The sequence below is a fragment of the Aegilops tauschii genome, chromosome 7 (genome assembly GCF_002575655.3).
Source record: "Aegilops tauschii subsp. strangulata cultivar AL8/78 chromosome 7, Aet v6.0, whole genome shotgun sequence".
NCBI lineage: Eukaryota > Viridiplantae > Streptophyta > Magnoliopsida > Poales > Poaceae > Aegilops > Aegilops tauschii.
This window is the reverse complement of record NC_053041.3, coordinates 636,751,084-636,765,805: the sequence shown is the minus strand read 5'-3', so window position 1 is coordinate 636,765,805 and position 14,722 is coordinate 636,751,084.

Below are 14,722 nucleotides of genomic sequence, written 5' to 3'. Positions count from 1 at the left end.
TGGCTGCCGCTGACCGGAGAAATCCCTTTTTTGTGAGCAACAGAGTCAATGGTTTTGCTATGATGCTATAACTTCTGACGAATTTGCGGTAGTATCCCGTCAGTCCTAAGAAAGGCCTTAGTTCTGTTGGTGAGGATGGTTGTGGCTACTTCTTAATTGCATCAGTCTTCTCTGTTTCTGTTGCCACCCCTTCCGCAGAAATGACATGCCCAAGATAATTGAGCGACGGCTATGCAAACGAACACTTTGATAGCTTGGCGTATAATTGATTCCGACGCAGAGTGGTGAAAACCTGACGAAGATGCTGTAAATGTTCATCGGAGGAAGTACGGTAAGTCAAAATGTCATCCAGGAACGCAATGACATACTTGCGGGTCGCCGGGGCAAAAACTGAATTTATCACGCACTGGAAGGTGGGAGGACCATTCGTCACTCCAAATGGCATCACGCGAAACTGAAAATGGCCGTGGTGGGTCTTGAAGGCTGTTTTATCCTCGTCCTCAGGGCGCATCCTTATTTGGTGGTAACCGGAGCGCAGATCGAGTTTGGAAAAGAAGCGAGCACCGGCCAACTCGTCAAGCAATTCATCGATAATGGGAAAGGGAAACTTATTCTTGATGGTGATGTCATTTAGACGACGGTAATCAACACAGAGATGCCATGTATCGTCTTTCTTTTTGACCAGCAAAACTGGAGCTGCGAAGGGGCTTATACTGGTGGTGATCAAACCGGCCTGAAGCATTTCTGCAACCTGGCGCTCTATCTTATCCTTCTGCAGTGGCGAATAGCGGTACGGTCGGACATTAGGTGGAGTAGCTCCGTGTTCCAAATGAATTGCATGATCAAAAGTGCGGCGAGGAGGCAGAGTCGTTGGCTCGTGAAACACATCAACAAACTCATCAAGCAGCGCTTGCACTTGTGGTGGCACGGCCTCCTTGGTTTCTGACGCTGATTCAGTTGTGTGAATCACTGCTAGAGCCCAAACCTCATTGCCCTGTATCCATTCGGACAGTTGCTCTACTCTGATTTCTGTCGGTGCCGGCTCTGTCGGCGCGCGAACTCCTTGGAGCTTGATGTTAGTACTGCCATGACAAAGCTGCAATGTTTTCAAGCCCCAATGACAATTCATAGGACTGAATTGCGCCAACCAATCGACCCCTAGCACTGCATCATAAGCACCAAGATCCAGCAAACGCATGTCTGTAGCAAATGTGTTTCCCTGGTACCACCATTGCAGTTGAGCTACTTGTTGAGTGGACTGTAGTGTATCGCCATTAGCTACTCGAACTGTCATTGGTTCTGCATCTTCCACCTGACAGCCAATCCTGCGTGCAAATTCCGAGTTCACAAAAGTGTGAGTGCTACCCGAGTCCACCAACAGAAGCATCACCTGATTGCCCACTAAAGCTCGTAGTCGTATGGTTTCTGCTGACTCCGTGCCGGCTACCGCATGAACCGAGATATGATAGCATGCAGCACCATCATCTGGACGATCGTCAAGCAGCTCGAGAGCATGGATTGCTTCGTCCGACAGGAGCTCACCATGAGTACCCACCTCGATTGCGAGCAACTGCCCAACTCTGTTACACTTGTGTTCTCACGTGTACTTGTCCCCACATTTGAAGCACAGGCCATTGGCTCGCCTGAATTCCCGGAGCTGCCATTCCTGACCGAAGTCATCGGGGCCGCGCTTGGCGCCATCAATGCGTGGTTGGCCTGGTGGTGGAGTGAGCGCAGGCACAGGTGCTGGTGGGATTGCACGCGCATATACCAGCGGACGACCCCTTGGTCTGTTGTTGTCTGTTTCCTCTTCCTGAATCCTGGCCAGCGCTGCCGCTCTGGACATACTTGTGGGCGCATGTTGGCGCACCCCAGTACACACCTCGTCTCGCAGTCCAATGATGAATTGCGACACAAAGAACTTCTGGTTGAGGGAGGGATCCATTGCGATCAGATGGTACATGATTGCCTCAAAGGAGAGACGGTATTCTGCAACTGTGCTTGTCTGTTTGAGATGATGAAGACGATGCAGAAGAGTGTCAAATTCATCCTGATCAAACTCCGCTTGCACTGCCGCAGTGAATGTGTACCAATCGCCGAGGCCGTGGAGGCGCTTGTGTGCTTGACACCACAGAGCCGCGTGCCCTTCCATGTATAGCACCGCCGTGGCGACCCACTGCTCTGGAGGCGTCTGGTAGAGCTCGAAATAAGTGTGGCAGAGGTCAAACCAAAGCCGCGGCGCCTCGCCACCAAATCGCGGAAAATCATGTTTGGGCGGCTTATGGTGGTAGTGCTCGCGGGGCGGTGGGGAAACTTGGCAGTCGTGGTGACCGGCCTGGCGATCCACCACAGGTGGTTGCTGGATCAGGCCATGGAGAAGCGGGGCCCCCCGGTTGACAAGTACGGCTGCCGCGGGCGCGGTCGATGAAGGCGGTGCTGCACGCGCGGCTGCGTCGTGGTTAGCCTGTTGACGCTTGACGGCGTCCAGACCCTCGCCGAAATTGGCCACCTGGGTGCCGAGCTGCTTGACCTCCGTGGATAGAGAAGAATTTTTTTCAGTAATTCTTTCAAAGTTTTCTGCACACCCTGCATGGCTTGCAAGACAAATTCCGTCTGAACCGACGAAGTCGCCGACAGCGCCGTTGCAACCGCCCTAAATCGAGCCTACGCTGCTAGGGATTTCGCGTCTGGTCACCAAAGCAACTGGACACCCTTTGCGGTGGATGTTACGGCTCAATTGCGGGATTGTGGTGCAGCGGTGGACCGGCAAAACTCTGAATACCACGTTGTTACGACCCCGAGAGAGATCGAACAGGAAGGGGGAGGAGATCAGGAGAAGGGGATGAGATCCAGAGGTAGGAGAAGGGGTAGGTGAGAAGAGAGCTCAGGATGAGAAGGGATCTAAATTATCTCAATGACAACCTCTTACACTGCCATCGCGGCTACACCTTTAACGCCACAACCTGGCTCAGGCCCACACGTCATACTCACACCTCCTAGCGACGACTATTCCACTGGCTCCTCCTGTGGGTCCAGTTCTTCTTCTCCTCCAAGTTTTTGTTGTTGCACTTGTGCCTGTTTGTCCGCCTCTGCTTCAGTCTGGGGCGTGATAGTGAAGTGGAAGGGCGATTTCAGAAGCCGCTCACCGGTGGTGCTGCGGCCGTATAAGAAGCCGGCCAGGGTTTGGGGGAGCCTTTTGCAGTGGTCCGGGTGGTGGATGAGGCCGAGCCAGTGTTTCGAGACGCACTTGCAGCGGCAGAGCGACTTGACGGGGACGCGCGAGAGGGTCTCCATGAGGATGTCGTCGGTGAGCCTGTTGGCCGGCGTCCTGGTGGGGAAAGCAGGGCAAGATCTGCGGTAACACGAAGGGCGGAGAGGTTAGGGGAGTAGCGAAGGAGAGAGGTGACGGTGGCTGCTGATCTATGTACCGGGCACAAATCGAAGCGCGGTATTCCTCCCGCCGGCGCCGTCGAGCGAGGAGGCAGGGGAGTAGGGAAGTGACCGAGTGAGAACTATTGACTACGGCCATAGCGAATGGGCCGCCGTTGCGCCAAAAAATAGACCAAATCTACGGTCTTAGCAAATGGGCTGTCGGTGCGCCGGAAAATGGGCCTATCTCAAAAGAAAAATCTTCTGGCAAAATTTACAACGTTAAAAATCTTCATTATTTGTCTCAATAACAAACCTTCATTATTCTTTTCAGTGGAAAATTTTCTTCATTCTAATCCAAGAAAAATAAAAGATCCAAGAAATTAGCCCTAGAAATCGGAGAGAATAAAATCAAAACAATTTCTTCATGAGAACCGTACTTATTACTCAGATTTTATCTACCGGTCCCCCGGTGGCCACATTTAAGGACTGATTTCATGGTTTCATTTCATTAGTGAAATGTGCAATCCTGGAGGTTATATTTACCATATGTTATTGACATTTGTGTTTTGACCGACCTTATTTGTTCTGTGAGGTACTCATATATTCTCTAAAAATAGGCTTTCGCCCCGCTATATTAATATAGCAACCACACGATACAACATGAGAACCATTGCTGGGCAAACAACACAACCACATCCAAAAGAAAAGAAAGAGAAAACAATGCCGACACCGGCGGATCAACGAAAACAAAAATGTCTCGCAGCCGCTGCGTCCTCTCCGAAGTATTCCCACCACGATCCTAGCACGCTTATTCGCCGCGTACCAAGCAGCACCTTCAAGAAGGACAGTGACGATGACACTCCTGCCCGGACAGGTCCTAGGGTTTCCGAGGAGTGGGAAGAGGTACACCCGACGCCCTTCAGGAAGGAGGGATGACACTCTCAAGCGTCACCGTGTCGGTGTCAAAATGACAAGGATTTCTCCCGACCCCCAAAACCCCACCTCCTGAACAATCAGAGCCGCTCCACCAATCATGCCATCCACCAACATACACCACCACGGTCTTGCAGTCACCATCGTCGTCTCACCATGGCCAACGTAGCAAGGCCAGCCAGCCCGAGACGAAGCAGTCGTCGACAAGGTCCGACAGGATCACCACCACGCGGGAGGGAACAACCTCCACCGTCATAGACGGTAGCCGTCCGGACACGACGACAAGAGCACACCGAGCCATTGGAACCGGAGGGCAGCAGCAGCGTCGCCACCTGGAGGACGTCCTCCACCGCCAACTGCGGGTGTCCAACGGACACGGCAGCAGGGACACCAGGACAAACAGGCCCGACCGAGCCCCGGGGGCTCGTAAAGTCCCCGCCGCCCTGCTCCTGCACGTAGGCCGCCGCCGCTGCTACCCTCTTGATCATCCCATAAGCTCGGCCGGACACAGACAGGCCCGTGAAGCTCCCATCGTCACGTTGCAGCAGTGTGGCGTCATCGCTACCATCTCCGTCGCGAGCCGCTCACAGGGCCAACCGGAGGCAACGAGGCAGACCCGCCCTGACCCAGATCGGGCCCGAAGGGCCTAGATCTGGGCCTGCAGGGCCGGATCTCCACCATCGCCGCCCAGCCCACCAACGGCAGCGCCACCACCACCTTGCTCACCCGCGCTGCACCACGGAAGATCCCCCCCCCCCCCACCGCGCCGGACCGTCGCCGCCGAGGAGCACCACCTAGGTCAGGGCTGCCCTGCGGCCAGCGGTCCGCCGCCACCGGGGCCGCCCCGCCAAGGGCCGGCGCAGCACACCGGCGACGGCGGGAGGAAGGAGGGAAGGTGGGACTAGGGGGTGGGAGACGGGGGGGGGGGGGGGGGGGTCGCGGGAGGGGGAAGGGAGCGAGGTAGAATGTTCTTGCAGCAGCTAGGCCTTGAGGTACTCGTATATTTATCGGCAAACTCGAGCTGGGAGCAAATTCTTCTCTAGCCTTTGCTTCTAAGTTCTGAAACTTTAAGCACAAAGCATAGGAATCGCAAGCCTGGAATGTGGAACCAGTACCGGTCATCCCATGGGTCCTGAAAAAAAAAGGATTGCAGGAAGCTGCCCGTACTCGGCGTCTGCGGTTCAAAAAAAAAAAACTAATATACTAACCATTATCAAAATCATGTATATGTAAGCTTGAGCCACCTACCACATTGTTAATTTGCATGCACATAAAGCATGCTGGTAGTAGGAGATGATGGCAATCGATCACGACGATCATTGCAGTTTTGACGAGATCATGCATGTGCACAAAAACAAGATAAAATATACAGATCGATGGAGATATATGTCCACAGGAAACAAACAGATAAAACTTGTACATTAATATATCTCCTCCAGGTTCATCGGTTTTTTTTTTTGGTACTGGACTCACCCTTTTTTTGTTTTGGCCTCATCTTTTTTTTTTGGTATTGGCCTCACCTTTTTTTTCGATAAACTTCCCATCTATTCATATTCAATCATGTCAGTACAACGAACATCCGAAATAATAAAAAATTAAATCCAGATTCTTAGATATCGGCTGCTGCATATTTGTTGAACTCGTACAAAGAATGAACTCCAATTGTAACATTAAGAACAGATGGGATTTGTCCGAAACAAGAAATTATTACTCCATAAAAAGGGCGAACACGGCGTCGCCACTTTCCTTTTCTTTGTACCTGACAGTGCAAAATTAAGTTTGCACATCAATGGTCGTTACCCTACAGGATAAATAAATCATTCTTTTCTGAGAGAAATCAAATCGATAACAGAGACAAGATTAGAATGGAGGGAATTAGGAAAGAACTCACACAGATTTGGAGCAAAGAGGAGACTGCCTTGTGGCAACGCTCTAGAGACCGTAGAATTATGGATGGGGATAAAAATAATGCTTATTTTCATGCGATGGCCAATCATAGACACAGAAAAAACCACTTATCTGAGCTTATTGGAGAAAATGGTCCAGTATACACCACTCAGGAAATGCTGGAGGTAGCTACTACCTACTATAAAAACTTGTTTTGTTTTAAAAACAAGCATAGTATCTGTCTTGGTCCTTCCTTTTGGGAGGAAAATGAGTTAGTTACCCAGGAAGAGAACGACCTCTTGCAGAATTATTTTTCTGAAGAGGAGATTAAAGAGGCAATCACTAGTAGAAAAAGGGTCATCTGTCCCGGTTGGTAAGGGTCTTTTGTCCCGGTTGTTGAACCGGGACTAAAGGGTCGTTACTAATGCCCTAGCCCAGGCAGGAGGGCCTTTGGTCCCGGTTGGTGGCACTAACCGGGACCAATAGGCATCCACGCGTCAGCATTTCAGGGGCTGCGGTTTTTGTTTTTGTTTTGAAAGGGGGGGGGGGGGGTTGGGGGTTTTGGGGGTTAATTTAGGTGTTTCATATATTGTGTTAGCTAGCTAATTAATAGAGAGAAGTGTCATCTCTTATCTCCGTGCTTGGTCGACGCTACGTACTATATACGTATAGAGAGGACTAGACACGCTAGCTAGTAAGAAAATGAAGGAAACAGAAGATCGTCATGAACATATATATGAATACAGAGAGAAGTGATATCGACCACCTCTCCTTCTCCGAGAGATTGGTTGAACAACAAGTTCTCGTATATCTATCCGACACTACCGGCTACATATATACAATAATTATCTCTTACAATATAATCTCCTAATTATATATGAACACAGGGTCCACATAGTATTCTCCATTTTCAGCGATCACGTGGTCAAGGAAGAATGCCGCCAATTCCTCTTAAATTGCTCGCATACGATCTGGTGGTAGGAGTTCATCCCGCATCGGAAAGATCTAATTTGAAGAAGGGGTCAATACATATATATATATATGAATAAATGAAACTCAACACAAATGATGGTAATAAAATAAAATTGTGAATATTATTGCTTACACACTTCATATTGTTCGTCAGAGTAGCCCCGCTCACAGGTCATGTAGCGGATGGACTCGCAAACCTAGTATCCACAGAAATCATTCCCTTGTTCCTGCCACAACCACTTTACAAGAAATAGAGGTCAATCAAACTGATAAGCAAGCATGCTAAATGGTATTGATGAAACTAGCGCTTGAATCACTAGGAGATGCGCGGAACATGCTACTATAGTACTTACTTTCGGGTGTCTAAATTGCAGCTTCTTCGGCAGTCCCGGAGTTTTTTTGGTGAATTTTCTCCAAACCCTGCCAGACAAAGAAAACAATTACATGATATCAGGAAATGAACAAAGTTGCTGATATGGTGGATAATGATCGATTTAACTTACTTCTCGAGCATTTGAGTCATGTCCTCATAGTCCTGGGGATCTTTTCGTCTCGAGTCTAAGATGGTTACTAGTCCCTGCTCAAGCTTAATCTCTAGGAGAATATAGTGGAAGCTGCGCACGCATGCATAAGTCATCAATTACATTACTATAACCTGGACTAATAAGGGAAACCGAGTATGCACAAGACAGTAACACTCACTTGAAGTTGTAAGGAAAGAGTATTATATCTTTGTTTTCATTTATTACCAACGATCGTAACAAGTTGGCCTCGGTATTTTCGGCATGATATTTAACCTCAGTTGCATCTATGAGATTTGTGTTAATGAATCCAATATCACCGATTTGTCTTTTCTTCAATTCGGCGATCTTCAATCTGCATAATATAGTAAGGACAATTATAAATACATGCAATGAAAGAGCTGACCTATATAGAGAGACTTAATAACAGAAGTAGTACTACTTATAGACAGTAGCAAGTGATCATTGATTTATCGAGGGTCTTTTGATTGAAAAACTGGAAGAACTCCTCAAATGGAACATTCAACATTTCAATTCCAACGAGGTCATGCTCCTCTTTAACTCTCAGCGTCAAAGTATTCCTCTCCCCAGACTCTCTGCAGGTTTTCATGTACCAATCATGTAATCTTCGCATCATCGTTGTTAGAGATCTTTCATCTTTGACGAGAGGCTTCCCGTAATGGTATTTGTGTTCGTCCACCTCCAAGAAATCATAATTTACATCGTCGGGCAGGTAATCTCCAAGATTGCTATAACCAGGCACCATCCTTGGATCATTAGCGACGATGTCGGTAGACACCTTGAGCGAGGGCACGATTGGTTCGCTTGTTCGCCGAGCTGGGCAATTTTTTCCCAGCTCGTAGTTCTTTTAACCTTTGATCACTGACAGTACTTCCCGACCGCTCCACTTCGACAAATGTCTTTGCAATAATGCGCTCATAGTTGCCTTTCGGCGGAGACTTTGGTGGTTTTGTCAGGGCAGCCAGAGTGCGCTTCGCTTTCACCGGATCTACCTTCTCCTCCGGAGGTGGATGTTTCTTTGCTTTCACCCCTTCAAAGAAGTTCGTCACTTCGGCTCACACGATGTTCGTGGTTTCCTCCTCGGTCCTCTCGTATGGTAACTTCTCTGGAGTCTTCAGAGAAGGACCGAATCTGTATTGCCTCCCGCCTCTGGCTGTACTGCTAGACGCCGGCAGAGCAGACGGAGCGGCTGCGGCTGTCTTCTTTCCTTGCTTACGAGGCGGAGGAGAAGGACTACGACGCGCCGGAGCAGCCGGAGCGGCGGCGGGTCTCTTCCGCCCTTGCTGACGAGGCGGAGAAGGAGGAGACTGGCTGCTCGGGCGCGCCGGCGCAGGCGGAGAAGGAGGCGGAGTGCCGCCACATGCCGGAGAAGGAGGCTGAGTGCCCTGATCACTCACCGGAGGAGGAGGTGGAGTGCCGCCACGCACCGGAGAAGGAGGCTGAGTGCCCTGATCACTCGCCGGAGGAGGAGGCGGAGGAGGAGGCGGAGTGCCCTTACTCGCCGGAGGAGGAGGAGGAGGCGGAGGCGTCCAGTTCGGAAGGTTGATGAGCTCCTTCCGCCATAGGCATGGAGTCTTCAGAGCAGAACCCAGCCGAGTCTCCCCTTCACCGGTAGGGTGGTCAAGCTGGAGGTCCTCAAATCCCTCCGTTATTTCGTCCACCGTCACCCTAGCATATCCTTCTGGAATCGGACGACAGTGAAAAGTTGCGCCGGGTTCAGGAGGTCGAACAGAGCCGACAGCCGCCTTGACTTTGAAGTTCTGCCATTGCGTCATAAGGTGGCAATGTTGAGACTCCGTGATAGCATCCACGGGGTAGCTAGCAGGAGCCGTCAAGACATGCTCCGGCTCAAGCAGCTCGGTGGAAGCCACGCTGCTTCTCCGCTGAGATGGCGGGGTAGCTTCGGGGGTAGTTTCGGCAGGTCGCTTGCTGCGAGCTACGTCTCGTTCCTCTAGCGCTTGAACCCTTTCGTGCAGCTTCTGAATTTGGGTCTGCTCCACTTTTTTCCTCCTCTCCTGGCATTTGTAACCGTCTGCGTCCGGAAAACCAGCCTTCCACGGAACGGAGCCTGGCGTGCCTCGTGTCCGTCCAGGGTGCTCAGGATTCCCGAGGGCCATTGTGAGCTCGTCGTTCTCTTTGTCTGGAACGAACGTCCCTTGCCGCGCTGCATCGATATAGTGCTGAAGCCTCTTGACTGGTATTCTCATTTGCTCGTCCGTCCAAACGCACTTCCCTGATACAGGGTCCAAGGTTCCACCAGCCCCGAAGAACCAAGTCCGGCAACGGTCTGGCCAGTTCATTGTCTCTGGTTCGATCCCTTTATCAAGCAGATCATTCTCAGCCTTGGCCCACTTAGGCCGGGCTTTGAGGTAGCCACCTGACCCCGTGCGATGGTGAAGCTTCTTCTTCGCAGCATTTTTCTTGTTTGTCGCTGACAACTTTTACTCTTGTCCGATGTCTTGTGGGCCACAAATGCGGGCCAATGATCTCTGATATTCTCATATTTGCCGATGAATTCTGGTGTCTCTTCTTTGTCGACAAACGTTTTCAACTCATTCTTCCACCTCCTGAATAGGTCTGCCATCTTCTTAAGAGCATGAGACTTGATTAATTGCTCTTTAACTGGCTTCTCCGGATCCTCCTCTGGCGGTAGGGTGAAATTTGCCTTCAGCTCAGTCCAAAGATCATCTTTCTGCATATCATTGACATCAGACACCTCAGGGTCTTCCTTCTTAGGCTTATACCATTGGTGGATGCTGATCGGGATCTTGTCCCTAACAAGAACCCCGCACAGAGCAGCAAATGCTTCCTTTGTCCGGATGGGTTCAATCGGTTGGCCGTCGCGCGCGATTGCTGTGATCTCAAACCTTTCATCGGAGCGCAACTTTCTCTTCGGGCCTCGTCTCTTTACCGAAGTTGTGCTCGATCCGGAGGGCTAGAAAAAAGAAGAAAGACGAGAGTTAATTAATATGTGTACATACCAAAACAATGAATGCATCAATTAGCTAGTCAGCACATGCTTAACTAATATATTTACCTGGCCGGACTCTGTTCGGTCACCGGAGCCGTCACCACGGGCTCCTTCTTGCACCAGCATTGGGTCACCGGAGCCATCATAATCATGGCTTTCCTCCTCCACTCTTCGATCATCGTAGCCTGCTTCTTCACCCTGTTCTTCCAGACCATCATTGTCGTTAAGATACGACAAGACATCACCTCCGGCTAAGATTATGTCCCCCAACACCTCTTCTGCTTCCTTGTCTCGTCCGTGCTCCATTGTTTCTCCAAATATTACAACATGGCAATTATTACACAAACATGACAGCAGGTGGATATATTAGTGCAAACATAGACCTAGCTTATTCCGGGTTTGGGGTGGCCTCGGCAACGTTTCAAGGGTAGGGGCGCGGCGGGAGGGGGTAGGAGACCGACATCGTTTTTTTCTAGGGTTTGGGTGTCCTCGAGAGTTTTGGTCGAGCGAGAGGGCCGGGGGGGGGGGTGCTCCCGTGGTATAAGTTATCACGGTCGAAGTTATCCGGGAGGGGGTTATATCGACAACGACAACATATATACATGGGAAAATAATGTTATCGGGGAGGGTGTAGGTCGAACCCCCCCCCCCTCGTGTTGAAGTTATCGGGACACGGGGTATATCGACAATGACATATCCGATAAAAAATAAGAAGACGAAGAAGAAATAAAAAGAGGAGAAGAAGATATTAATAGAGGAGAAGATTGAAGAAAAAAAAAAGTGGAGAAGAAGAAAGGAATAGAGGAGAAGAAGAAAGGAATAGAGGAGAAGAAGAGAAAATAGAATATTCTATTTTCTCTTCTTCTCCTCTTCTTTTTCTTCTTTTTTCTTCTTCTTATTTTCCTTTTTCCCCTCCTTCTTTTTCTTCTTCTTCATTATCTTCCTAGCTAGATATATAATACTTTTCTAAAAATGTAACTTTTGCATATATAAAACTTTTTCTTCTTCTTCCTTCTTCCTTCTCTTCCTTCTTTTCCTAAATATATAAAACTTTTCTAAAAATGAAACTAACCTAAAATGTACTAAATAAGAGAACATATATAGATAAAACTAACCTAAAATGTACCCAAATATACTAAAAATCTAACTTTTATATGCACAGAGAACATACATACATATATACATTTTTATAAAAATGCAAAAAACAAATCATCATATATATGAACAAAAAATCTAAAAAAAGGACATATAATCAGAGGAGAGGACAGGGGGGCGGCGCCGGCCTGACCAAGGAGAGGTGCGGCGTGGTCGGGGCAGGATCAGAGGCACGGCGCCGACGTCGGTGTAGAGGGCGGCGACGGCGGCGTGGTCGGGGCGGGAGCGACGACGGCGTGGTCGGGGCAGGGCGATGGCGTCGACGGGGCAGAGGGCGGCGACGGTGTCGACGGGGCGGGTCGGGGGCGCGGCAGAGGCACGACGAGGGCGCGGCGCGTGGTCGGGGGGCATCGGCGACGGCGGCGTGGTCGGGGCAGGGGCGATGGCGTCGACGGGCCGGGTTGGGGGCGCGGCAGAGGCACGGCGAGGGAGCGCGGCGGTGTCGGGGGGCAGGGCGACGGCGGCGTGGTCGGGGGCGCGGCAGAGGCACGGCGAGCTCGGGCAGCCTGGCGGCGTCGTCGGAGGGATCGAAGAACTGACGAAATTTTCACTAGTGCTGGCTTATATAGCAAACCCATTGGTACCGGTTGGTGGCACAAACCGGTACCAATGCCACCCTTTAGTCCCGGTTGGTGTCACCAACCGGGACCAAAGGCCTCTTTTCAGCAGCCCAAAGGGCGGGAAGCGGCGGCCTTTGGTCCCGGTTGGTGGCACCAACCGGGACTAAACGGGGGGCATTGTTACCGATTAGTGCCACGAACCGGTACCAATGCACCCCTTTAGTATCGGTTGGTGCCACCAACCGGGACCAAAGGCCTTGTGCTGCTGCGCCCGCGTCGAAAGTTTAGTCCCACCTCGCTAGTTGAGAGGGGCACGCAGTGGTTTATAAGCCCCACTGCCGCTTCCCTCTCGAGCTCCTCTCCATTGCAGGCCTACGGGCCTAATTGTCACTGCTATGCTTGATGGGCCTACTGGGCCTTCTGCGGGCCTGAATCCTGGCCCATCGATGGGTTTCTAGTCGTATTCAGGCCGTGGTGGCCCAGTAGGTGGCATATTTTTTATTTTTTGCCTGTTTTTTGTTTTCTTTTTTGCTTTATTTATTTTGTTTTGTTTCTACTTACAACAAAAAACTTATTTTATTTTATTTTATTTTGTTTCTAATTACTTATTTATTTTACTTTATGATAATTCTTTTTGCTATTAAAGTTTCTAACAAAAAAGTTCTTTATGAAAATTCTTTTTGCTTTCAATGATTTTGAACAGAAAATACTTCGATAATTTTAGTTGCATCAATTTTATATAATTTTAGTTTCAATAATACTAGAGGTTGCTTATAATGTTTTGAACAGAAAATACTTTGATAATTTTAGTTTCATAAATTTTATTTATGTTATTAAAGTTTATTTTATTTTGTTTCTACTTATATATTTTATTAAAGTTTATATTATTTTGTTTCTAATTACTTATTTATTTTATTTGTTATTTTTCATGCACCATTTTTCATGCATTTATTGATTATTTTGAGCTATAAGACCCTAAAATTGAAAAGCATTTCAAATGAACTCTGAAAAGGTTGAAAGTTGGCATGGTATCATCATTTCATCCACATAGCATGTGCAAGAAAGTTGAGAGGGTTATGGCAAAAACTGTATGCACTTCGTGTACAAAACGGACAATCTTTTTCGAAGTATCAGGATTTCATACGGAAACTCGTATGTTACAAAGGGATTTCATTTTTTAAAACTTATTTGAACTCCTGACTTTTTGTGTGTTCAAAATGCACCTTTCAAAGCCACATCATCAATTTTCAACCCTTTCTGACTTCATGTGTTATTTTTTATGCATTTATTGATTATTTTGAGCTATAAGACCCTGAAATTGAAAAGCATTTCAAATGAACTCTGAAAAGGTTGAAAGTTGGCATGGTATCATCATTTCATCCACATAGCACGTGCAAGAAAGTTGAGAGGGTTACTGCAAAAAATGGATGCACTTCGTGTACAAAACGGACAATGGTATCATACTCGTGTGTTACAAAGTTGGCATGGTATCATCATAATAGTTGCGGGAGATAGTCTTCACTTTTTCTTCGCTTGTGTCATTTGCTTATTGCGCCGTAACCATGGATAATCTTCATAGTTTATCAGGATGCTTGGGTCAGCCTTGACTTTGAAGGGAGGAATTTCATGAAACTTTTCATAATCTTCAGACATGTCTGTCTTGCCCTCCACTCCCACGATGTCCAAACAGTGTCCAGACATGTCCTACAGCTCATCACAAACAATGTTGTCACCTCTGAGACGTGTTTCCAACCAACTGCTGAAAGTCCTGATGTGTTCACATGTAATCCAGTCGTCTCACTGCTCCGGGTGTTTGGAGCGCACACTGTTCTTGTGTTCATTGACATACGGGGTCACCAAGGTAGAGTTCTGTAGAACTGTGGAGTGTGCCTGAGACCAAGAATGCCCGTCCCTACATATTATTGAGTCCGCTCCTAGCGTGCCTTTTCCAGTCAGTCTCCCCTCATACCGCGATTTAGGGAGACCTATCTTCTTAAGGCCAGGAATGAAGTCAACACAAAACCCACTGACATCCTCTGTTTGATGGCCCATGGAGATGCTTCCTTCTGGCCTAGCGCGGTTATGGACATATTTCTTTAGGACTCCCATGAACCTCTCAAAGGGGAACATATTGTGTAGAAATACGGGCCCCAGAATGACAATCTCGTCGACTAGATGAACTAGGACGTGCGTCATGTTATTGAAGAAGGATGGTGGGAACACCAACTCAAAACTAACAAGACATTGCGCCACATCACTCCTTAGCCTTGGTATGATTTCTGGATCGATCACCTTCTGAGAGATTGCATTGAGGAATGCACATAGCTTCA